Source organism: Canis lupus, chromosome 24 (genome assembly GCF_003254725.2).
Source record: "Canis lupus dingo isolate Sandy chromosome 24, ASM325472v2, whole genome shotgun sequence".
Classification (NCBI taxonomy): Eukaryota; Metazoa; Chordata; class Mammalia; order Carnivora; family Canidae; genus Canis; species Canis lupus.
The window spans coordinates 32,850,503-32,874,680 of NC_064266.1; the positions used below are offsets into that span (position 1 = coordinate 32,850,503).

The 24,178-nt window shown below is 42.0% G+C and overlaps 1 pseudogene; it reads right to left on the bottom strand.

Moving 5' to 3' along the window:
* Positions 1 to 21,825: 21,825 nt before the first annotated feature.
* Positions 21,826 to 23,187, bottom strand: LOC112673322 (peptidyl-prolyl cis-trans isomerase A-like; annotated as a pseudogene).
* Between the last annotated feature and the right edge of the window lie 991 nt (positions 23,188 to 24,178).

Here is a 24,178-nt window from a genome sequence, read left to right on the forward strand (position 1 = left end):
GTGTGATTATGCATCAACTCAACTCTTAATGTTAGCAAGAAAGTGCTGGGCCAAGAACCAAACCCAGGACAGGCATACCACAAAGCTTGCAGGTTCCCTCTGTGTGTGTGTGTGTGTGTGTGTGTGTGTGTGTGTATCTGCTTCTACAAAAAAAATATATATCTTAAAAGATTTTATTTATTTATTATTTTTTTAATAATAAATTTATTTTTTATTGGTGTTCAATTTACCAACATACAGAATAACACCCAGTGCTCATCCCGTCAAGTGCCCCCCTCAGTGAGATTTTATTTATTTATTCAGGAGAGATACAGAGAGAGGCAGAGACACAGGCAGACGGAGAAACAGGCTCCATGCAGGGAGCCAGTGCAGGACTCGATCCAGGATCTCCAGGATCACACCCTGAGCTGAAGGTGGCACCAAACCACTGAGCCACTTGGGATGCCCAAGTACATATATTTTTAATTGGAGTTCAATTTGCCAACATACAGCATAACACCCATTGCTCATCCCACTAAGTACCCCCCTCAGTGCCCATCACCCAGTCACCCCAACCCCCCTGCCCACTTCCCCTTCCATTACCCCTTGTTCATTTCCCAGAGTTAGAAGTCTCATGTTCTGTCACCTTCTCTGATATTTCCTACTCATTTTTACTCCTTTCCCCTTTATTCCCTTTCACTATTTTTTATATTCTCTAAATGAATGAGATCATATAATGTTTGTCTTGCTCCGATTGACTTATGTCACTCAGCATAATACCGTCCAGGTCCATCCACCTCGAAGCAAATGGTGGGTATTTGTCATTTCTAATGGCTGAGCAATATTCCATTGTATACATAGACCACATCTTCTTTATCCATTCATCTTTCAATGGACACCGAGGCTCCTTCCACAGTTTGGCTTTTGTGGACATTGCTGCTATAAACATTGGGGTGCAGGCGTCCTGGCATTTCAGTCCATCTATATCTTTGGGTAAATCCCCAGCAGTGCAATTGCTGGGTTGTAGGGTAGCTCTATTTTTAACTCTTCGAGGAAACTCCACACAGTTTTCCAGAGTGGTTGTACCAGTTCACATTCCCACCAACAGTGTAAGAGGGTTCTCCTTTCTCCTCATCCTCTCCAACATTTGTTGCTTCCTGTCTTGTTAATTTTCCCCATTCTCACTGGTGTGAGGTGGTATCTCATTGTGGTTTTTTTTTATTTATTTTTTATTGGTGTTCAATTTACTAACATACAGAATAACCCCCAGTGCCCGTCACCCATTCTCTCATTGTGGTTTTGATTTGTATTTTCCTGATGGCAAGTGATGGGGAGCATTTTCTCATGTGCTTGTTGGCCATGCCATGTCTATATCTTCTTTGGTGAAATATCTGTTCATGTATTTTTTTGTTTTGTTTGTTTGTTTGTTCATGTCTTTTATCCATTTCATGATTGGATTGTTTGTTTCTTTGCTATTGAGTTTAATAAGTTCTTTATAGTTCTTGCATACTACCCTTTATCTGATATGTCATTTGCAAATATCTTCTCCCATTTAGCTTGCAGGTTCTCAATCCATATTTGTTGTTGGAGAATGAATGGATAGATGATCACTCCTATGGCAGACCTTCAGTCATCAAGCTAGACAGAGGGAATGTTCAAGCTCTGTCTTATCCTCCTACCTGTATGGCAGATGCTAAGGGTGAAGTCTCTTATAAGAAAGAGACAGAATAGCTAGTCCAGTCAAGATGAGAGGCAGAGTGGGGTATGTTGTGATGTTCCTGAATATCCTAGTCACAGCAGCTTCACCCTCTGGACCTTTACAAGTGACTCTTCAAGGAGTGTAGTCCTACTTGCTTTTTAATTTTCTTAGCCCAGCCTCTATGCTCCTCTGTGTCATTAAATAAAGGAAAATTATGGGGAACGTGGGTGGCAAAGTCAGTTAAGCATCTGACTCTTGGTTTCAGCTCAGGTCATGATCTCAGGGTCTTGAGATTGAGCCCCAAGTCTGGCTCCACACTCAGCTTGGAGACTGCTTAAGACTCTCTCTCCTTCTCCCTCTGTGCCCCCCACATGTTCTCTCTTTCTCTCTCTCAAATAAATAAATCAATAAGTAATCTTTGAAAAGGCACACAAAGGAAAATCACTTGACTGATTTCTTTTCTTATGGAATGAGAACAATGATGCCTCTGTGCATGTGTGCATATGTGTATATATGTAATGTGTGTGTTGTATGTGAAAGAAGTTTGCTAAATGCTTTACAAAAATCTATTTTTAAACTTCCTCTCCCCCAACTAATAGTTTTATTTATTCTGTATTCGTCACGTTTTCTATTCTACTCTCTCTTGTTTCTGTCTATTTTTTTTTTGTGTGTGAGTTTACTCTGTTGTTCTTTTCTAGTATCTCGAGTTCTTGCATGGTTAATTAACTTACAACTTTTCTTCTTGTAAAGAAGAAAACACTCACTTGAGTATAAACACTCAAGTGACAAATTTCCCTCTAAGAACCACTTTAGCTGCAGTCCACAAGTTTTTTATATGGTATGTTTATGACTGATTAGTTCTAAGACAAGAATCTATTAAGAGCTAAATTATGCTGAGAGCTCTGCATACATCACACCAGTTGATCAATAAAGTGGGTAAGGTCATTTGCTTTATTTTACAGAAGAAGAGACTGAAGCTCAGAGAGGCTAAATAATGTTCCCAAAACAAGTAGTGGAGTCATGACCTAGATCCAGGTGTCTGTAGGTATCCCATCCGGTTGACTACTACAACCTTCTTAGCAGAGGTTTTCTTTTCTTTTCTTTTCTTTTTTTTTTTACAGGAAAAAAGCTTTTAATAAAATTTAATTCAACACCCATTCATGACAAAATCCTAGAAAACTACAAATAGAGATATCATTCCTTAATTGGATAAAGAGTGTATTTTGAAATAATCCAGGTCAGTACAGTTCTTGAAGGGATAAAATTGAAATCTTTCCAATAAAAAATAAATTTATTATTAAAAAAATGCAATGCGGTTGCATTGCACTGAAATACAATCCAATAAAGTGAACATTAAGAAAATACAAAAAAAAATTGAAATCTTTCCTTCAGGGACCGAGACTGAGATAAAGCTGAGACCACTGCTCCTTAGCAGAGGTTTTTTCTCTCTTTCTCTCTCTCTCTCTCTCTCTCTCTCTCTCTCTCTCTCTCTCTCAGGTGTGCAAGCAAGGGGATGGGCAGAAGTAGAGGGAGAGGAGAATCTTAATCAGGCTCGGATATTGTAAGAAACAAACAAAAACACACATTGTGAGGGACACTCCCAGAGTTTCTGATCCAGTAAGACTGGGAATTAGTAAATTCTCAGGTGGTGATACTGCTTCTAGAAAAGGAGATAAACTTTGAAAGACATTGGTTTGTCAGGTTATTGAGAGGTTTAGTATCCCAGATATATATAAGAATCTGTGATCCACAGTTTTGTACTTATGCATACAAGCAGAAAGCTACATGTGCAAGTGGTAGTCTCTGGAAGGTAAGAGACAAAAATTTTGACAATTTTTAACTTTTTTCCTTACACTTCTGTATGTTTGAGTTTTTACAAAACATAGGTATAGCTTTTTATAATTGCATATTATAATATGCTTTTTTTTAAAGGAATCTTACAGGCTGCTGAAAAAATCTTGGAAACTACTGCTAACTCCCTCATTTCCAATAATCTTGGATATGCTGCATTTCATCTCCTCACTTCCACGTGCAGAATTTAAGTTTAGAAAAGAAAGTTGTCCAGAAAGTAGTTTTTTCCTACCAGTAGGTCTGATTTAGCCAAATCCATCATCTTTGTTTTTTTTAATAAATTAATTTTTTATTGGTGTTCAATTTACCAACATATAAAATAACACCCAGTGCTCATCCCGTCAAGTGTCCCCCTCAGTGCCCGTCACCCACTCACCCCCACCCCCCGCCCTCCTCCCCTTCCACCACCCCTAGTTCGTTTCCCAGAGTTAGGAGTCTCATGTTCTGACTCCCTTTCTGATATTTCCCACACATTTCTTCTCCCTTCCCTTATATTCCCTTTCACTATTATTTATATTCCCCAAATGAATGAGAACATATAATGTTTGTCCTTCTCCGATTGACTTACTTCACTCAGCATAATACCCTCCAGTTCCATCCATGTTGAAGCAAATGGTGGGTATTTGTCGTTTCTAATGGCTGAGTAATATTCCATTGTATACATAAACCACATCTTCTTTATCCATTCATCTTTCGATGGACACCAAGGCTCCTTCCGCAGTTTGGCTATTGTGGACATTGCTGCTATAAACATTGGGGTGCAGGTGTCCTGGCATTTCAGTCCATCTGAATCTTTGGGGTAAATCCCCAACAGTGCAATTGCTGGGTCATAGGGCAGGTCTATTTTTAACTCTTTGAGGAACCTCCACACAGTTTTCCAGAGTGGCTGCACCAGTTCACATTCCCATCAACAGTGCAAGAGGGTTCCCTTTTCTCCGCATCCTCTCCAACATTTGTTGTTTCCTCCCTTGTTAATTTGCCCCATTCTCACTGGTGTGAGGTGGTATCTCATTGTGGTTTTGATTTGTATTTCCCTGATGGCAAGTGATGCAGAGCATTTTCTCATGTGCATGTTGGCCATGTCTATGTCTTCCTCTGTGAGATTTCTCTTCATGTCTTTTGCCCACTTCATGATTGGATTGTTTGTTTCTTTGGTGTTGAGTTTAAGAAGTTCTTTATAGATCTTGGAAACTAGCCCTTTATCTGATACATCATTTGCAAATATCTTCTCCCATTCTGTAGGTTGTCTTTTAGTTTTGTTGACTGTATCCTTTGCTGTGCAAAAGCTTCTTATCTTGATGAAGTCCCAATAGTTCATTTTTGCTTTTGTTTCTTTTGCCTTCGTGGATGTATCTTGCAAGAAGTTACTGTGGCCAAGTTTAAAAAGGGTGTTGCCTGTGTTCTCCTCTAGAATTTTGATGGAATCTTGTCTCACATTTAGATCTTTCATCCATTTTGAATTTATCTTTGTGTATGGTGCAAGAGAGTGGTCTCGTTTCATTCTTCTGCATGTGGATGTCCAATTTTCCCAGCACCATTTATTGAAGAGACTGTCTTTCTTCCAATGGATAGTCTTTCCTCCTTTATCGAATATTAGTTAACCATAAAGTTCAGGGTCCACTTCTGGGTTCTCTATTCTGTTCCATTGATCTATGCGTCTGTTTTTGTGCCAGTACCACACTGTCTTGATGACCACAGCTTTGTAGTACAACCTGAAATCTGGCATTGTGATGCCCCCAGCTATGGTTTTCTTTTTTAAACTTCCCCTGGCTATTCGGGGTCTTTTATGATTCCACACAAATCTTAAAATAATTTGTTCTAACTCTCTGAAGAAAGTCCATGGTATTTTGATAGGGATTGCATTAAACGTGTATATTGCCCTGGGTAACATTGACATTTTCACAATATTAATTCTGCCAATCCATGAGCATGGAATATTTTTCCATCTCTTTGTGTCTTCCTCAATTTCTTTCAGAAGTGTTCTGTAGTTTTTACGGTATAGATCCTTTACCTCTTTGGTGAGGTTTATTCCTAGGTATCTTATGCTTTTGGGTGCAATTGTAAATGGGATTGATTCCTTAATTTCTCTTTCTTCAGTCTCATTGTTAGTGTATAGAAATGCCATTGATTTCTGGGCATTGATTTTGTATCCTGCCATGCTACCAAATTGCTGCATGAGTTCTAGCAATCTTGGGGTGGAGTCTTTTGGGTTTTCTATGTAGAATATCATGTCATCGGCGAAGAGGGAGAGTTTGACTTCTTCTTTGCCAATTTGAATGCCTTTAATGTCTTTTTGTTGCCTGATTGCTGAGGCTAGGACTTCCAATACTATGTTGAATAGCAGTAGTGAGAGTGGACATCCCTGTCTTGTTCCTGATCTTAGGGGAAAGGCTCCCAGTGCTTCCCCATTGAGAATGATATTTGCTGTGGGCTTTTCGTAGATGGCTTTTAAGATGTCGAGGAAAGTTCCCTCTATCCCTACACTCTGAAGAGTTTTGATCAGGAATGGATGCTGTATTTTGTCAAATGCTTTCTCTGCATCTAATGAGAGGATCATATGGTTCTTGGTTTTTCTCTTGCTGATATGATGAATCACGTTGATTGCTTTACGAGTGTTGAACCAGCCTTGTGTCCCGGGGATAAATCCTACTTGGTCATGGTGAATAATTTTCTTAATGTGTTGTTGGATCCTATTGGCTAGTATCTTGTTGAGAAATTTTGCATCCATGTTCATCAGGGATATTGGTCTGTAATTCTCCTTTTTGGTGGGGTCTTTGTCTGGTTTTATAATTAGGGTGATACTGGCCTCATAGAACGAATTTGGAAGTACTCCATCTCTTTGTATCATTCCAAACAGCTTTAGTAGAATAGGTATGATTTCTTCTTTAAACGTTTGATAGAATTCCCCTGGGAAGCCATCTGACCCTGGACTCTTGTGTCTTGGGAGGTTTTTGATGACTGCTTCAATTTCCTCCCTGGTTATTGGCCTGTTCAGGTTTTCTATTTCTTCCTGTTCCAGTTTTGGTAGTTTGTGGCTTTCCAGGAATGCGTCCATTTCTTCTAGATTGCCTAATTTATTGGCGTATAGCTGTTCATAATATGTTTTTAAAATCGTTTGTATTTCCTCGGTGTTGGTAGTGATCTCTCCTTTCTCATTCATGATTTTATTAATTTGAGTCTCCTCTCTCTTCTTTTTAATAAGGTTGGCTAATGGTTTATCTATCTTATTAATTCTTTCAAAGAACCAACTCCTGGTTCTGTTGATCTGTTCCACAGTTCTTCTGGTCTCGATTTCGTTGAGTTCTGCTCGAATTTTAATTAATTCTCTTCTTCTGCTGGGCGTGGGGTCAATCTGCTGTTTTTTCTCTAGCTCCTTTATGTGTAAGGTTAGCTTTTGTATTTGAGTTCTTTCCAGTTTTTGAATGGATGCTTGTATTGCGATGTATTTCCCCCTTAGGACCGCTTTTGCTGCATCCCAAAGATTTTGAACGGTTGTATCTTCATTCTCATTAGTTTCCATTAATCTTTTTAATTCTTCCTCAGTTTCCTGGTTGACCCTTTCATCTTTTAGCAGGATGGTCCTTAACCTCCACGTGTCTGAGGTCCTTCCAAACTTCTTGTTGTGATTTAGTTCTAATTTCAAGGCATTATGGTCTGAGAACATGCAGGGGATGATCTCAATCTTTTGGTATCAGTTCAGACCCGATTTGTGACCCAGTATGTGGTCTATTGTGGAGAAAGTTCCATGTGCACTTGAGAAGAATGTGTATTCAGTTGAGTTTGGATGTAAAGTTCTGTAGATATCTGTGAAATCCATCTGGTCCAGTGTATCATTTAAAGCTCTCGTTTCTTTGGAGATGTTGTGCTTAGAAGACCTATCGAGGGTAGAAAGAGCTAGATTGAAGTCACCAAGTTAAGTGTATTATTATCTAAGTATTTCTTCACTTTGGTTATTAATTGGTTTAAATATTTGGCAGCTCCCACATTCGGGGCATATACATTGAGGATTGTTAAGTCCTCTTGTTGGATAGATCCTTTAAGTATGAGATAGTGTCCCTCTTCATCTCTCACTACAGTCTTCGGGGTAAATTTTAGTTTATCTGATATAAGGATGGCTACCCCTGCTTTCTTTTGAGGACCATTTGAATGGTAAATGGTTCTCCAACCTTTTATTTTCAGGTTGTAGGTGTCCTTCTGTCTAAAATGAGTCTCTTGTAGAAGCAAATAGATGGGTCCTGCTTTTTTATCCAGTCTGAAACCCTGCACCTTTTGATGGGGTCATTAAGCCCATTCACGTTCAGAGTTACTATTGACAGATATGAGTTTAGTGTCATCATGATATTCCCACTTGGTCATGGTGGGAATTTAGTCCTTGTTTTTGTGGATAGTTCCACTGAACTTCTTCTTAAAGGGGATTTTTGAGAGTCCCCCTTAAAATTTCTTGCAGAGCTGGTTTGGAGGTCACATATTCTTTCAGTTCCTGCCTGTCTTGGAAGCTCTTTATCTCTCCTTCCATTTTGAATGAGAGCCTTGCTGGATAAAGTATTCTTGGTTGCATGTTCTTCTCATTTAGGACCCTGAATATATCCTGCCAGCCCTTTCTGGCTGCCAGGTTCTGTGGAGAAGTCTGCTGTTACCCTAATATTCCTCCCCATAAAAGTCAGGGATTTCTTATCTCTTGCTGCTTTAAGGATCTTCTCTTTGTCTTTGGAATTTGCAAGCTTCACTATTAAATGTCGAGGTGTTGAACGGTTTTTATTGATTTTAGGGGGGATCTCTCTATTTCCTGGATCTGAATGCCTGTTTCCCTTCCGAGATTAGGAAAGTTTTCAGCTATGATTTGTTCAAATCCATATTCTGGTCCTCTGTCCCTTTCGGCACCCCCGGGAACCCCAATTAAATGTAGGTTTTTCTTCCTCAGGCTGTCGTTTATTTCCCTTAATCTGTCTTCATGGTCTTTTAATTGTTTGTCTCTTTTTTCCTCAGTTTCCTTCTTTGCCATCAACTTGTCTTCTATGTCACTCACTCGTTCTTCCACCTAGTTAACCCTCGTCGTTAGGACTTCTAGTTTGGATTGCATCTCATTCAATTGATTTTTAATTTCTGCCTGATTGGATCTAAATTCTGCAGTCATGAAGTCTCTTGAGTCCTTTATGCTTTTTTCTAGAGCCACCAGTAGCTTTATGATAGTTCTTCTGAATTGGCTTTCTGACATTGAATTGTAATCCAGATTTTGTAACTCTGTGGGAGAGAGGACTGTTTGTGATTCTTTCTTTTGAGGTGAGGTTTTGCTTCTAGTCATTTTGCTCAGTGCAGAGTGGCCAAAAACAAGTTGTATTGGGAAAAGGCGAAAAAGAGAGAGAGAGAAGGAAGGAAAAGAGAAAAACAAAAAAGAAAAAAGGAAGAAAAAAGGAAAAAAAGAGAAGAAAAAGAGAAAGAAAAAGAAAGAAAGGTGGAAAAAAAGGTTGGGGGAAGCAATCAGAAATCAAAAAGAAAAAAAAAAACACAGGGGAGTATCTTCTGTTTCTGTCTACTTTAAGTCCCTTGACTTCCCCTGGAACTTGTCCGTCTAGCTGGTCTTCTGGGGGAGGGGCCTGTTGTGTTGATTTTCAGGTGTTAGCACTTGGGGGAACTGCTCTGCCCCTGCCTGGTGCAGGGCTCAGTGGGGGTTGTTTACCCCGTGAGGCCCCAGGAGGAACATCCCCAGTGGCTGCGGCAGCTCTGGAAACCTGGATTCAGCCCCCTCAGTAACTCCGGAGCTCTCCGTCTGCAGGGCCTGGAGGCTCCGGGGCGGGGCCGCTGCTCTGCTCAGCTCAGGGCAGGAGCATCCTTGCTGTCCTGGGCCCTCCTGGCCTCTGCCTGTCCCGGGGGGAGGCCGGATCCTGGGCTGTGTCCCGGTGCCCTGTGCTCCGGGGCCTGCGCTGTTGGATTCGCACTTCTGGAGCCGCACAGCACCCTCCGCGGTGCCGCCGCCCGAGCCCCCCGAGCTGCTCCCGCCCCGCAGCCCCCCCCCGCAGAGCCGCCGCCTGAGCCCCTCCAAGCTGCTCCGGGTCCCGCAGTGCGCGCTGCAGCCCTTAGGGAGCTTTCGCACTCTCCCCGGGGCGCAGGTGTCTGTTAGTGTCCCAGGAAGGCTGAGGGCATCCCCGCCTTCCTGGGGTCCTGCTCTAACTCCCTGCGGGCGCCTTTCCGCCCGGGGAAGGTTTGTGCAGCTCCTGCTTCTCCGGGACGGGGCTCTCCTGTCCTGGGGACACTCGCCCCGGCCTCAGCCCGGCTCCTCGTGGGGCCCCTCCCCCTTGGATGCCTTTTGTTTCTTTATTTCTTTTCCCCCCGTCTTCCTACCTTGATAGAAGCACGAACCCTTCTCACTGTAGCGTTTCAGCTGTTCTCTCTTTAAATCTCAGGCCGAATTCGTAGATTTTCAGGATGATTTGAAGGTTATTTAGGTAATTTGGTGGGGACAGGTGATTTGGGGACCCTACTCTTCGCCATCTTGCCCCTTCCTCAGTCCTTTATCTTTGAATTTTGAATCCTACTCACCCTTCTTCATCTCACCTTACATCTCACTAGCCCCACCCCAGACTTGAAACCCCCTTACTCTGCTCTACTTTTTCTTTCTCTATAGTCCATTTATCATGTATTATGTATATTATGTATTGTCTGGCTCTCTTCCATTGGGATATGAATTCCACAAAGGCAGGGTCTTTATTTTGCTCGTTGCTTTAGCTTCAGCACCTAGGACAGTGCCTGGCATGTTGTATGCATATGTTTGCTGAACATATATCTGATGAAGTGAATAGAATTGACTCCCTATCCTATAAGTAAAGAGTCAATGAACTATCTCTGTGTTGCCCTTTCCAGGCTGTTCTTGGAGCTCCAGTGTTCCATACCAACTTTGTCCTAAATCTGATCAAGGCTCTTGGCAGGAGTGAGAAGCAAGAGGAATGGGAGAGCGACCTGGAGTTGTATGTTGCCACCCAGCCTGGGACTGGCATTTTAGAGAGAAAGCAGAACAAAAGGGAGGAGTTTAGGCCCACCTTCAGCTGATTTACCCCTAACTTCTGCTCTTTACAAGGCTGGGCTACCCCTAGAACAGAGTATCCATTCAAAGCCCAGCTCTGCTTTTCTCCTCTGGCCTTATTTGGTCTAACTTTATCCAAGGTCATTTGACTACACTTCAGGATAGGAATCTCTTTAACAATAATAAGACAACATCTACCATTTGTTGAGTCCCTTACTTTTCTAGGCACCATATAAAATACCTCTGTTGAATCCACAAATTATTCCCACAAGGCTTAGATCCCATCTTATAGACAAGGAGAAGTTAAACTGCCTTGACCATTGTCACATGGATATCAAGTTTCACAGACAGGACTGGGACCCTGGCTTGTCCAGTTCCAATGCCCTTGTGTAATTCATTCAACAAACACTTATTGAGTTCCCATAATGTGTGAGGCATAGTCTTAGGTGCTGTCTCTCTCCCTTCTGGGGACTCCAGGGAATTGTTGGAATAACACATACATTTTTTCCTTTTTTAAAAATTTAAATTCAATTTGCCAACATACAGTATAACACCCAGTTCTCATCCCATCAAGTGCTCTCCTTAGTGCCCATCACCCAGTCACCCCATCACCTCACCTGCTTCCCTTTTGTAACCTTTTGTTTGTTTCCCAGAATTAGAAGTCTCTCATGATTTGTCTTCCTTTTTTATTATTATTAAAAAAAGATTTGTTTTCCTCTCTAATTTTTCCCCACTCAATTTCCTTCCTTTCCCTGAGAGTCCCTTTCACTATTTCTTATATTCCACATATAAGTGAAACCACATGATGATTGTCCTTCTCTGAATGACTTATTTCACTCAGCATAATACCCTCCAGTTCCACCCACATAGACACAAATGGTAGGTGTCCATCCTTTCTGATGGCTCAGTAATATTCCATTGTGTATATATATATATATATATATATATATATATATATATCACATCTTCTTTATCCATTCATCTGTCAAAAGGCATCATGGCTTCTTCCACAGTTTGGCTATTGTGGACATTGCTGCTATGAACATTGGAGTGCAGGTGTCCTGGCCTTTCACTACATCAGTATCTTTGGGGTAAATACCCAGTAGTGTAATTGCTGGGTCATAGGATATCTCTATTTTTAACTTCTTGAGGAACCTCCACACTGTTTTCCAGAGTGGCTATATTAGCTTGCATTCCCACCAACAGTGCAAGAGGGTTCCCCTTTCTCCACATCCTCTCCAACATTTGTTGTTTCCTGTCTTGTTAATTTTAGTCATTCTCACTGGTGTGAGGTGGTATCTCGTTGGGGCTTTGATTTGTATTTTCCTGATGGCAAGTGATGTGGAGCATTTTTTCATGTGCTTGTTTGCCACATGAGGTTTTCTTTGGAGAAAAGTTTGTTCATGTCTTCTGCCCATTTCATGACTGGATTGTTTGTTTCTTGGGTGTTGAGTTTATATATAAATTCTTTACAGATCTTGGTTACTAGCCTTTTACCTGTCATTTGCTAATATCTTCTCCCATTCTGTAGGTTGTCTTTCAGTTTTGTTGGTTGTTTCCTTCACTGTGCAGAAGCTTTTTATCTTGATGAAATCCCAATAGTTCATTTTTGCTTTTGTTTCCCTGGCCTTTATAGATGTGTCTTGCAAGAAGTTGCTGTGGCCAAGTTCAAAAAGTTGTTGCCTGTGTTCTCCTCTAGTATTTTGATGGATTCTTGTCTCACATTTAGATCTTTTAACCATTTTGAGTTTATCTTTGTGTGTGGTGCGAGAGAATGGTCCAGTTTCATTCTTCTGCATGTGGCTGTCCAGTTTTCCCAACACCACTTATTGAAGAGACTGTCATTTTTCCAGTGGATATTCTTTCCTGCTTTGTTGAAGATAAGTTGACCATAGAGCCGAGGGTCCATTTCTGGGTTCTCTATTCTGGAACAACATATACATTGTCCAGAGGTCATAATAATTCATCTACTTGGAGAAGATATAGACTCAGTATATTCAAATGGAAATGTCAAAAGCATAGTGTAGAAGGAGAGCCCAACTTTGTTTGGTTTAGAGAATCATCTGTCTAAACACATGCCCCAGTCACCAGGGTACAGCACATTCTTTACCCAACTCCTTTCCTAGATCCTCCAGATATTGACTTTTCAGACTATGAAGCCACATGCTTTAGTGGGATTTAATGAGCTTTGGATTTGATGTCTGAGGTTGTGCTATTGAGTCCAGGGGTTCTTGATTTTGAGCGAATTATTTAACCTTTCCGAGCCTCAGTTTTCTCACATATAAATTGAGATGAACTGGGGCACCTGGGTGGAGCAGTAGGTTAAGTATCCAACTCTTTCTTTTTTTTTTGACATTTTGCCACTTTTATTTCATCTTTGCCTCACTAATCCCCACCCTCATCTGCCTTTTTTTCTGGTGTACTTTATTTTATTTTATTTTTTTATTGGATTTCAATTTGCCAACATATAGCATAACACCCAGTGCTCATCCCGCCAAGTGCCCCCCTTAGTGCCCATTACCCAGTCACCCCAACCCCCTGCCCACTTCCCCTTCCACTACCCCTGATTTTTTCCCCAAAGTTAGGTTTCTTTCATGTTTTGTCACCCTCGCTGATATTTTCACCCATTTTCTCTCCTTTCCCTTTATTCCCTTTCACTAATTTTTATATTCCCCAAATGAATGAGACCATATAATGTTTGCCCTTTTCCAGTTGACTTATTTCACTCAGCATAATACCCTCCAGGTCCATCCACATCGAAGCAAATGGTGGGTATTTGTTGTTTCTTTCTCTTTTTTTAAAATAAATTTATTTTTTATTGGTGTTCATTTTGCCAACATATAGAATAACACCCAGTGCTCATCCCATCAAGTGCCCCCCTCAGTGCCTGTCACCCAGTCACCCCCCCCCACTCCCCCCCACCACCCCTCCACCACCCCTAGTTCGTTTCCCAGTTAGGAGTCTTTCATGTTCTGTCTCCCTTTCTGATATTTCCCACTCATTTTTCTCCTTTCCCCTTTATTCCCTTTCACTAGTTTTTATATTCCCCAAATGAATGAGACCATATAATGTTTGTCCTTCTCTGATTGACTTATTTCACTCAGCATAATACCCTCCAGTTCCATCCACATCGAAGCAAATGGTGGGTATTTGTCATTTCTAATGGCTGAGTAATATTCCATTGTATACATAGACCACATCTTCTTTATCCATTCATCTTTCGATGAACACCGGGGCTCCTTCCACAGTTTGGCTATTGTGGACATTGCTGTTATAAACATTGGAGAGCAGGTGTCCCGGCATTTCACTGCATCTGTATCTTTGGGGTAAATCTCCAGCAGTGCCATTGCTGGGTCATAGGGCAGGTCTATTTTTAACTCTTTGAGGAACCTCCACACTGTTTTCCAGAGTGGCTGTACCAGTTCACATTCCCACCAACAGTGCAAGAGGGTTCCCCTTTCTCCAGATCCTCTCCAACATTTGCTATTTCCTGTCTTGGTAATTTTCCTCATTCTCACTGGTGTAAGGTGGTATCTCATTGTGGTTTTGATTTGTATTTCCCTGATGGCCAGTGATGAGGAGCATTTTCTTATGTGCTTGTTGTCCATGTCTATGTCTTCCTCTGAAATTTCTGTTCATGTCTTTTGCCCATTTCATGATTGGATTGTTTGTTTCTTTGGTGTTGAGTTTAATAAGTTCTTTATAGATCTTGGATTAAGTATCCAACTCTTGATGTTGGTTCAGGTCGGAATCTCAGGGTTGTGAGATTGAGCTCCATATGGGTCTCCATGCTTGGTTTGGAGTCTGCTTATGATTCTCTCTTGCTCTGCCCTTCCTGCTCTCTCTCTCTCCTTTCTTCTCTCTTCCTCTTTTTCAAAGAATTAAATAAATCTTTTAAAAAGTTGAGATGTGTTATGCTGGTTTGGCTTACTTCCCAGAATCTGGCACAAGTGTTCAATGCTATGCAAATGTTTCTTTCTTTTTTTATATAATTTTTTATTGGTGTTCAATTTGCCAACATATAGAATAACATCCAGTGCTCATCCCGTCAAGTGCCCACCTCAGTATGCAAATGTTTCATTGATTGTAAATGCACACAGACACATGTCATTTGCAAGTGTGTGTGTGTGTGTGTGTGTGTGTGTGTGTGTGTTTGTGGGGGGTCATGATGCTTTTTTGGAAATGGAATGTTAACTTTTAACTGGATCATCACCATGCACCATGGTCCCTACAGACATGTGTTACCCATTTTTCTCACTACTCATGGCTCTTTCTTCTCTTAAAATCCTCCGAAGCTATGATACTCATTCTTTGGCAATTGCTTCTCCCAACTGTAGTTTACACAATAGTTGGTCAACTCTCTCAATCACCTGCTGATCTTCACTGTTTCCTCTACCTTATTTCCTATTTATCTCCTCTGAAGAGGCAATGTCACTTGGCAATGTCTAGAGACACTTTGGGTGATCACAACCCTGGAGTGGGAAAGGACCTATTGGTAAAGACCAAGGATGCTACTGAAACATCCTACAAAGTACAAGACAGACTTACCACACAGAATTATCTGTCCCCCATTGTTAATAGTGCCAAGGTCAGGAAACCCTGCAAAAGTATTTATGGATATAAATACTTTTTAAGCAAGAGTTTATTTATTCATTTGAGAGAGAGAGAGAGAGAGAGAGAGAGAGAGAGAACAAACAGGGTGATCAACAGAGGGAGAGAGAGAGAAGCAGATTCCCCATTGAGCAGGGAACTCGACATGGTGCTCGACCCCAGGACTCTGGTATCATGACCTGAGCCGAAAGCAGATGTTTAGCCAACTGACCCACCCAGGTGCCCCCATAAATACCTTTTTAATAAAAAATTCTTTTTTTCCTTTTTATTTATTTTATTTTTTTTATTTTAATTTTTTTTATTTATTCATGATAGTCACAGAGAGAGAGAGAGAGAGGCAGAGACACAGGCAGAGGGAGAAACAGGCTCCATGCACCGGAAGCCCGACGTGGGATTCGATCCCGGGTCTCCAGGATCGCGCCCTGGGCCAAAGGCAGGCGCCAAACCGCTGCGCCACCCAGGGATCCCCTTTTTTTCCTTTTTAATAAAAAATTCTAACATTAGTCCATGATAAGGACTCCATGTAGTGAGGGTAGTGCTTGATGAGGTGTGCCTGTACTATTTTTGGCTGAGCAGGCTTTGTGAGTCAGTGTGGGAGGCACTGGACTTTGAAAACTAGGCACTCTGTACTGGGGATGTACTGAGGAATCTTTGGCCATGACTCAGTGACTTGGCCCTTCCTCAGGTGATTTGGGTGCAGGGTTACTATAATTCCAGAAGATGGAGGGAGAGCATAAGATTTACTAAATGCATGTTTGAGAAGCTAACAGGAACTTCTTACTGGTTATCCAGCTTTTGTACTTATCAAAGGAGTCTTACTAACCTCACATCAACTATATGTCCATGCATGTGTGTGTATATGTAAATAATTAATTAAATTACCTTTGACTGAGACGCATTGATTTGGGTGGTATGGGGATGGGGAAAGTGAATTGGGTGGAATTTTGAAAGAATGAAGTTTCCTCATTTAGATTCTTATGCTGAGTGAAATAAGTCAATCAGAAAAGGACAAACATATGGTCTCATTCATTTGGGGGAATATAAAAATTAGTGAAAGGGAATAAAGGGAAAGGAAAGAAAATGAGTGAAAATATCAGTGAGGGTGAAAAAACATGAGAACACCTAACTCTGGGAAATGAACAAGAGGTAGTGGAAGGGGAGGTGGGTGGGGGGTTGGGGTGACTGGGTGATGGGCACTGAGGGGGGGGCACTTGGCAGGATGAGCACGGTGTTATGCTATATGTTGGCAAATTGAACTCCAATGTAAATTTTTTTAAATTTAAATTTTTTTAAATGTAAAAAAAAATTTATTTACTCATGAGAGACACACACACAAAGAGAGAAAGAGAGAGAAAGAGAGAGAGAGAGAGAGAGGGAGAGAGAGAGGCAGAGACACAGGCAGAGGGAGAAACAGGCTCCATGCAGGGAGCCTGACATGGGACTCGATCCTGGGTCTCCCGGATCACGCCCTGGACTGAAGGCGGCACTAAACCGCTAAACCACCCAGGCTCCCCCTCATTTAGACTCTAACCTTCATATAATCTTTCTCTTATCTAGAAAGGGAAGGTGACTAACATCACTTGAGCACTAACTATATGTCAGGGAGTTTCCTGCCTTGCCTCATTACATTCTCATAAAAAGTCTTTGGAATAGATATTATTGCCATCCTCATTTTACAGAACAGAGGAACCAGGGCTTACAGAGAAGACATATTTGTACATATAACAAATACATTTATCATAAACATGTACATACCAAAGGAATTGATTTATATTTTTACCTTATTTATGTTTCAAATAAATGTCCAGAGGGCAAAAATAAGATTGATCATTTTAAGAATAGAGTCAATTTATGTCTTAAGAAATCCAAGTGGAAATTTTAGAAAACTAACAGTTACACAGTCTCAGTTCTTCCTTCCTGATATGTTATTGTCATGGAGTGCAGCTCACTTGAGAGGAATATGTAGAACAAAAGCTCGGAACTTCAGGTCTTCCTGGGAGGTATGTGGTTTACCGAGTATTTTACTGGATCTTCTGTGACTCTGCACAGATTTACCTTTCTCCCATCACTACTACCACTAATAGCTTTTTGAACATCATTGGAGGTGGGAAGGATGAGATCCCCAGGTGAGTCTGTGGGGGAAGATTCTTTCTTTGTCTTTCCCAATGGTATAGTTGTGGTAACTAGGGCCCAGAGAAGAGAGCAAGTGGCTCATTGTTGCACAGCATGTAAGACCTGGTGCCAGCTTTATTGAACAGTTCTTCAAGCCCAAAGCTTTTCTACTATTCCTGGAAATAGTTTAGCTTTACCCTGTTATTTTGGAGAGAATGTTCTCTCTGATTCTCACTCAAGCTCCAGTTCTTCCTAATGACTAGATCCTTCCAATGAGAAAGTAAGATAGTAAATGACCTCTGTGTTATATACTTCTGGACATCCATGTTCTAAAGGGCACCCTTTCCAAGGTAAAACTTAACTCAGAAGAGGAATATGGGGCCCATAGCCTGATGACAGGCTTTAAGAACCAATCATGGGGAAGGACTCCATTGAACCACATCACAGAAGGGTGACAACCTGTCCAGCAAGAAAAAAGTCTCTCTTACTCTTTTTAGAGATTTTATTTATTTATTCATGAGAGACACAGGGAGAGGCAGAGACATAGGCAGAGGGAGAAGCAGGCTTCCTGCAGGGGGCCTGATGTGGGACTCAATCCCAGGATCCCAAGATCATGCCCTGAACCAAAGGCAGACACTCAACCACTGAGCTACCCAGGTGCCCCTCTCTTTTCTTCCTTCCTTCCTTCCTTCCTTCCTTCCTTCCTTCCTTCCTTCCTTCTTCTTCTTCTTCTTCTTCTTCTTCTTTCTTTCTTTCTTTCTTTCTTTCTTTCTTTCTTTCTTTCTTTCTTTTTTCTTTCTTTCTTTCTTTCTTTCTTTCTTTCTTTCTTCTTTCTTTCTTTCTTTCTTTCTTTCTTTCTTTCTTCTTTCTTTCTTTCTTTCTTTCTTTCTTTCTTTCTTTCTTTTTTTTTTTAGAGAGAGAGAAAGAGAGAGCAAGCAGAGGGGAGAGAGAGAAAGAGAATCTTAAGCAGGCTCCATACCCAGCACATAGCCCAAGGCAAGGCTCAATCTCACGACCCTGAGATCATGACCTGAGTTGAAATCAAGAGTCAGATGCTCAACTGATTGAGCCACCCAGCACACAAAGATAAAAGTTCTCTTGTGCTCATTCAGACTTCTAGGCTCAAAGTCCCCTCCAGGTGCCATCCTTGATATATCCATTAGAGGTTATAGCCACAAATTCAACTCTGATTATTTTGAGCAGAAATTTATTTTTTAAGAATTTGGGTAGTTCACAGGATCACCAGCAGGACTGGAAAATAAGACTAGGAAAACGGCTGGGAACAAGGAAGACTGTGAAGTCAGGGCCACAGTCAATAGAACACTGAACACTTGCACCATCTTGCCCCATCAATGCCATCACCATCATCCCTGCCACTACTACTCCCAGAAATAGGATAAGGCTATCTATTGTCACTGTTGCCATCAGAATAAATCCCCCATTGGCCTTGCTTCTTTGCTTACTAGCTTCTAGTTCAATGTTCAATGTGGGAGTGTCCGATTGGCTGAGCCCAAGACAAGTGTCTACTTCCTAGCTACAAGAGAGGCTGGGAGAGTGTATAGCTACTAACTACCAACTGTGTCTCAGCTGCAAGTCCATACCTTTCTTTGTGACGCTTCCAGTGGGACTCTGCAAACTATGTTTTCCCTCATTCTTTTGCCAGTTGCTTCTAGTTAGACTCTGCATGGGAGACACTGAGAAGAAAGTGTAAATGAAGCAAGTGAAATGAAGAAAGAAGGGGTTTCCTTCCTATTTCTGGTTCTGATCAGCATCTCTCCAGTAGCAAAACACAGTTCTACCTCCAGCCTCCAGGTCCTTTTGGCACTTTTCAAGCAAAATGCATTGCACTTCCTCAGAAATACCAGCACCAGCTGGCTGCATATCTCGATCCAGTGGACCCATCACCAGGCTCCCCTCAGAGGTCTGAATGCCAGCCACAGTGGATTTTATTTTATTATTTTATTTTTAAAAATATTTTATTTATTTATGAGAGACACAGAGAGAGAGAGACAGAGAGAGAGTGACAGAGAGAGAGAGAGAGAGAGAGAGAGAGGCAGAGACACAAGCAGAAGGAGAAGCAAGGCTCCATGCAGGGATCCCAACATGGGACTCTATCCCGGGTCTCCAGGATCATGCCCTGGGCTGAAGGCGGCACTAAACCACTGAGCCACCCAGGCTGCCCGCCACAGTGAATTTTAGAAAACTGAGTGCCAGCCACACAGCCTCTACCTACCTGTCCTGCCAGAGGTGTGAGCACCAGCTGTTCCTGGGCCCCTTCTATGAACTCCTAGGTCTGAAAACCCCAAAGATTTTATTCTCTCAAATTTAGGAGTGATGGGTGCACCCCCATCCCCACCAATGCTCTTATAACCAATTCTCGGTATTAAATCCTCTGTGTTTGAAATACGAGTGCATTTCTGTGTCCTTTACTGAATCTTTTTTTTTAAATAATAAATTTATTTTTTATTGGTGTTCAATTTGCCAACATACAGAATAACACCCAGTGCTCATCCCTCAGTGCCCGCCACCCAGTCACGCACACCCCCCGCCCTCCTCCCCTTCCACCACTCCTAGTTCGTTTCCCAGAGTTAAGAGTCTTCCATGTTCTGTCTCCCTTTCTGATATTTCCTACCCATTTATTCTCCCTTCCCCTCTATTCCCTTTCACTATTATTTATATTCCCCAAATGAATGAGACCATATAATGTTTGTCCTTCTCCGATTGGCTTATTTCATTCAGCATAATACCCTCCAGTTCCATCCACGTTGAAGCAAATGGTGGGTATTTGTCATTTCTAATGGCTGAGTAATATTCCATTGTATACATAGACCACATCTTTATCCATTCATCTTTCGATGGACACCGAGGCTCCTTCCACAGTTTGGCTATTGTGGACATTGCTGCTAGAAACATCAGGGTGAAGGTGTCCCGGCGTTTCATTGCATCTGTATCTTTGGGGTAAATCCCCAGCAGTACAATTGCTGGGTCATAGGGCAGATATATTTTTAACTCTTTGAGGAACCTCCACACAGTTTTCCTGAATCTTGACTGATAGAGAGGCTGGCTCTTTCAGCTTTTAGAAGTGGAATGCTGGTTTTATTTAATAACAAAACTCTGGCAGAGACTTCTTCAACTGTAGGAATGGGATTAAGATAGTGAATATTGACAAACCATCTGACAGCCATTATATCCATCTGATTTCCAACTGGGCTGTGGAATCTGACAACACCTTGCTAACCCTTCAAGCCTGGCTTGTAGCTCTAGTTTTGCTAGGTTTGCTGTGTGATCTTGGATGAATCTATTTCTTACTAGAAGCTTCTATTTCTACATGGGTTTTTAAAAAGGAGGGTGATTGGGGCTGTGGAACTCAACATTCCCTGAGTTTCCAAACCATCCTCACCTTCCTCTGGGCATTTCTGGCTCTTGAAGATAGCTTCAAGGAGGAAATAAGGAGAGAAAAGATGGAGTCCTGGATCTGCATGACACCATGAATAACACTTGAAGATCCCTCTTGAAGTGTCCTCTGGGTTCTAATGGACAGAATAATGAGCAAATGGTTGATAACAAAGAAACACAACATCTTCCACTGAGGTCCGTGTAAAGCAGAGAGTTCCCTGTGCTAAACTCCTATGACTCTAAGTTCATTCCTAAGGACAGCAGGTGAGCAGACTCTATAAATGGCAAGGCACACTCTGGCCATTTCCAAGGACCACTGATTCAAGGGCCTTCTAGGACAGAATGATTTTGTTCCAGTCATTCATGTATGTCAACATTAATCAAGGACTGAGAGGTACCAATGGGACAGACAAGCATCAGGTGCTTATCAGATTTGGCTGGGTTCCTGAGCTGCTATAGTTCCTCGATTGAGAAGTACTCTCTGACATTATTAATCCATCACCTTCATCTTATGCATAGGAGACTGAGGTCCTGAGGGAATCATCCCTCCATCCTACCCTGTCCCAACAAGGTCATACATTCAACCTAGGGCAAATCTGGGATTTATATTTGGATATATTTATTCCCAGATAAGTGCTCTTCCCACAGGATGCAAACCAGTTTTGACTTTTTTGCAAATTTGGTCTGGATCACAAAGATGCACAAAGACAGGCTTCTCCAGAGAACAGACTCTCACAGATTTGTGGAGGCAAGAGCCAGATAAATTAAGGAGATGTAAACACAGGGGCCACTTGGATAGATGGTCCTCTGAAAACTGCCAGACGAATAGGACTTTGGGGTCTTCTGCACAACCTTTCCCTGATCCTCCCCAGACACCAATAGACTTCTTAATCTTTGATTTTTTCCCCCCACTGATGGGTTGGCCCTTAAATATCATCCAATCCACAGGTTCTGAAACTTTAAAATCACTTGGAAGTACTTGTTAAAAATGCATATTTATGGGATCCAGAGGACCCATATTTTATTTTTATTTTGTTGTTGTTTTGTTTTTATTTCATAATAACAAACTTAACTCTACAACTCAGCTAGACTTGGAGGGGAGTAAGGAAAACATGGAACCCATTGAACTGCAATGAGAGCACAAATATTATGGGATATTTCAAGAAGATGGGGGTGAGGAGGTGCTCTCTTCAGAAGGTGGTCTGGTCTTGCTGGACTTGCCGTTCTTGGACTCAAAGTGCTCCATGGCTTCCACAATATTCATGATCTCTTTGACCTTGCCAAAGACCATATGCTTGCTATCCAACCACTCAATCTTAGCAGTGCAGGTGAAAAGCTGGGAACTATTTGTGTTGGGTCCAGCATTTGCCATGCACAAGATACCAGGACCATGTGCTTCAGGATGAAATTCTCATCATCAAATTTCTCCCCATAGATGGACTTGCCACCAGTGCCATTATGGCAGGTGACATCACCACCCTGGCACATAAATCCCAGAATAATCCTGTGAGAGCAGGAAACTTTATAACTAAATCCTTTCTCCCCAGTGCTCAGAGCACAGAAATTCTCTGCTGTCTTTGGAACCTTGTCTGCAAACAGCTGGAAGGAGACCAAGGGCTCGCCATCCACAGACATGTTGAAGAACACGGTGAGATTGACTGTGGTTAGGTGGAACAGGCTGCTCCAGGACAGTGGCTTCTGCAATTCCTTGAGGACCTGTATTTTAGACAGCCTCTCCCCACCCTAAGTAACTCTAATGTAGGTGTTTGCTAACAGCATTTTCAGAAATATTCATTAGTTTAACTAGCCCCTTTTAAAGAAAAAGAAACAAAGACATGGAGAGGAAAGGAATTACTAAATAATAAGTGGATCCCAGACTTTCATTAGAGCCTCTTGATCCAAGTGATATCAGACAATGAACTCATTTGAAAGTTACATCCATTCGTCATGGATGCAGTCTTAAGCAACTGACTCTTGGTTTTGGCTCAGGTTGTGATCTCATGGTCCTGAGATCCAGCCCTTTGTGTCAGACTCAGCATGGAGTCTGCTTGAGATTCTCTCTCTCTCTCTCTCTCTCTCTCTCTGCCCCTCTGGCTTGTTCTCTCTCTCTCTCTCTCTCTTTCTCTCTCAAATCAATCAATCAATCAATCAATCAATCAATCTTAAAAAAAGATACATCCAGGTTTTGGTGTGCTGTGGTAGTCAAGCCTCCTGCTGTGGGGCTCCTTCCTGAAGCCTGGCACCTTCTTATCTTTCCCAGTCCTTTGGGGACCCCTTTATCCATCCTCCTGACTTCCTAATGCCTTTCCTTTCCCCCATGCCTCCAGTCCTTGCCTCTCCTCTTCCTTCCACTTCTTTCTCATCTGTTCCAATTATCTACCTATAGCTGTGAAAAAATTCCCAGAACATTTTCTATTTCTCACCATTTTGTGGGTGAGAATTTGGGAGGGAATGAGCTCAGTGGTTCTCTCCTGAGGTCTTCACCCACTTTCAGTTGGATGTCTTCTGGGGCCACAGTCATCTGAAGCTCTGCTTAATTGGAAGCTCATTCATGTGGCTGGGAAATGACACAGGCTCTTGGGTAGACCTTGTCTGGGGCTGTTAACCAGAGTGCATGCTTGGGCCTCTCCAATATGGTTGTCTTGGAGTGACTGGACCTCTTACATGGTAGCTGCCTCACACACACACCCAAACAAGCATCCTAAGAGGATCAGGTGCACTTCTTCTGGCCTTAACCCTGGAAATCACACAGTATCATCTGGTTTTACTCTACTGGTCAAAGCAGTTCCACAGTGTGCCAAGATTCAAATGGAGGGAGCATAGACTCCAAGGACTCTACCTCTAGACTGAAGTGCTTGAAAGAATTGTAGGTCCCTTCTTTTAAACTGTGCCATCATTCAGTATCTTTCCTTCCTCCATCCCTCCTCTCTTCTCCCTTCCTCTGTCACTCTTCTTTGCTACCCCATCTCCTCCTTTCATGCTTCTCCCCAGTTATCTTCTATTTTGTAGTGTCTGTGCTGGACTCTGGAAGTGTATCCTTTTTAAAAAAGATTTTATTTATTTATTCACGAGAGACACATAGAAAGAGTCAGAGACACAGGCAGAGGGAGAATCAGACTCCTCACAGGGAAACCGATGTGGGACTCGATTCTGGAACTGGGATTACACCCTGAGCCAAAGGCAGACGCTCAGCCGCTGAGCCACCCAGGCATCGCCTGGAAGTGTATCCTTTATTGAAAGCCCAGAAAACAAGCTCATAGCCTTTTCAGATATGGAGCTTCATGAAATTGATGGAGCTCAAGCTTCATGGTCCCTCACTTGCGCAAACCCAGTTCTATTCTTAAGCATTTTATGGCAATTTTACCGGACCATAGCATCACCAGAGTTCCCAACTTGCAGGATTTCTATACCTCTTTCTCTCTTTCTTTTGGTGTCACTGGATGACCCAATGGTTTCCTTGTTCTGCAAACATTCCACAGAGGGAGTAGATGCGAATTATTCATTCTCAGAGA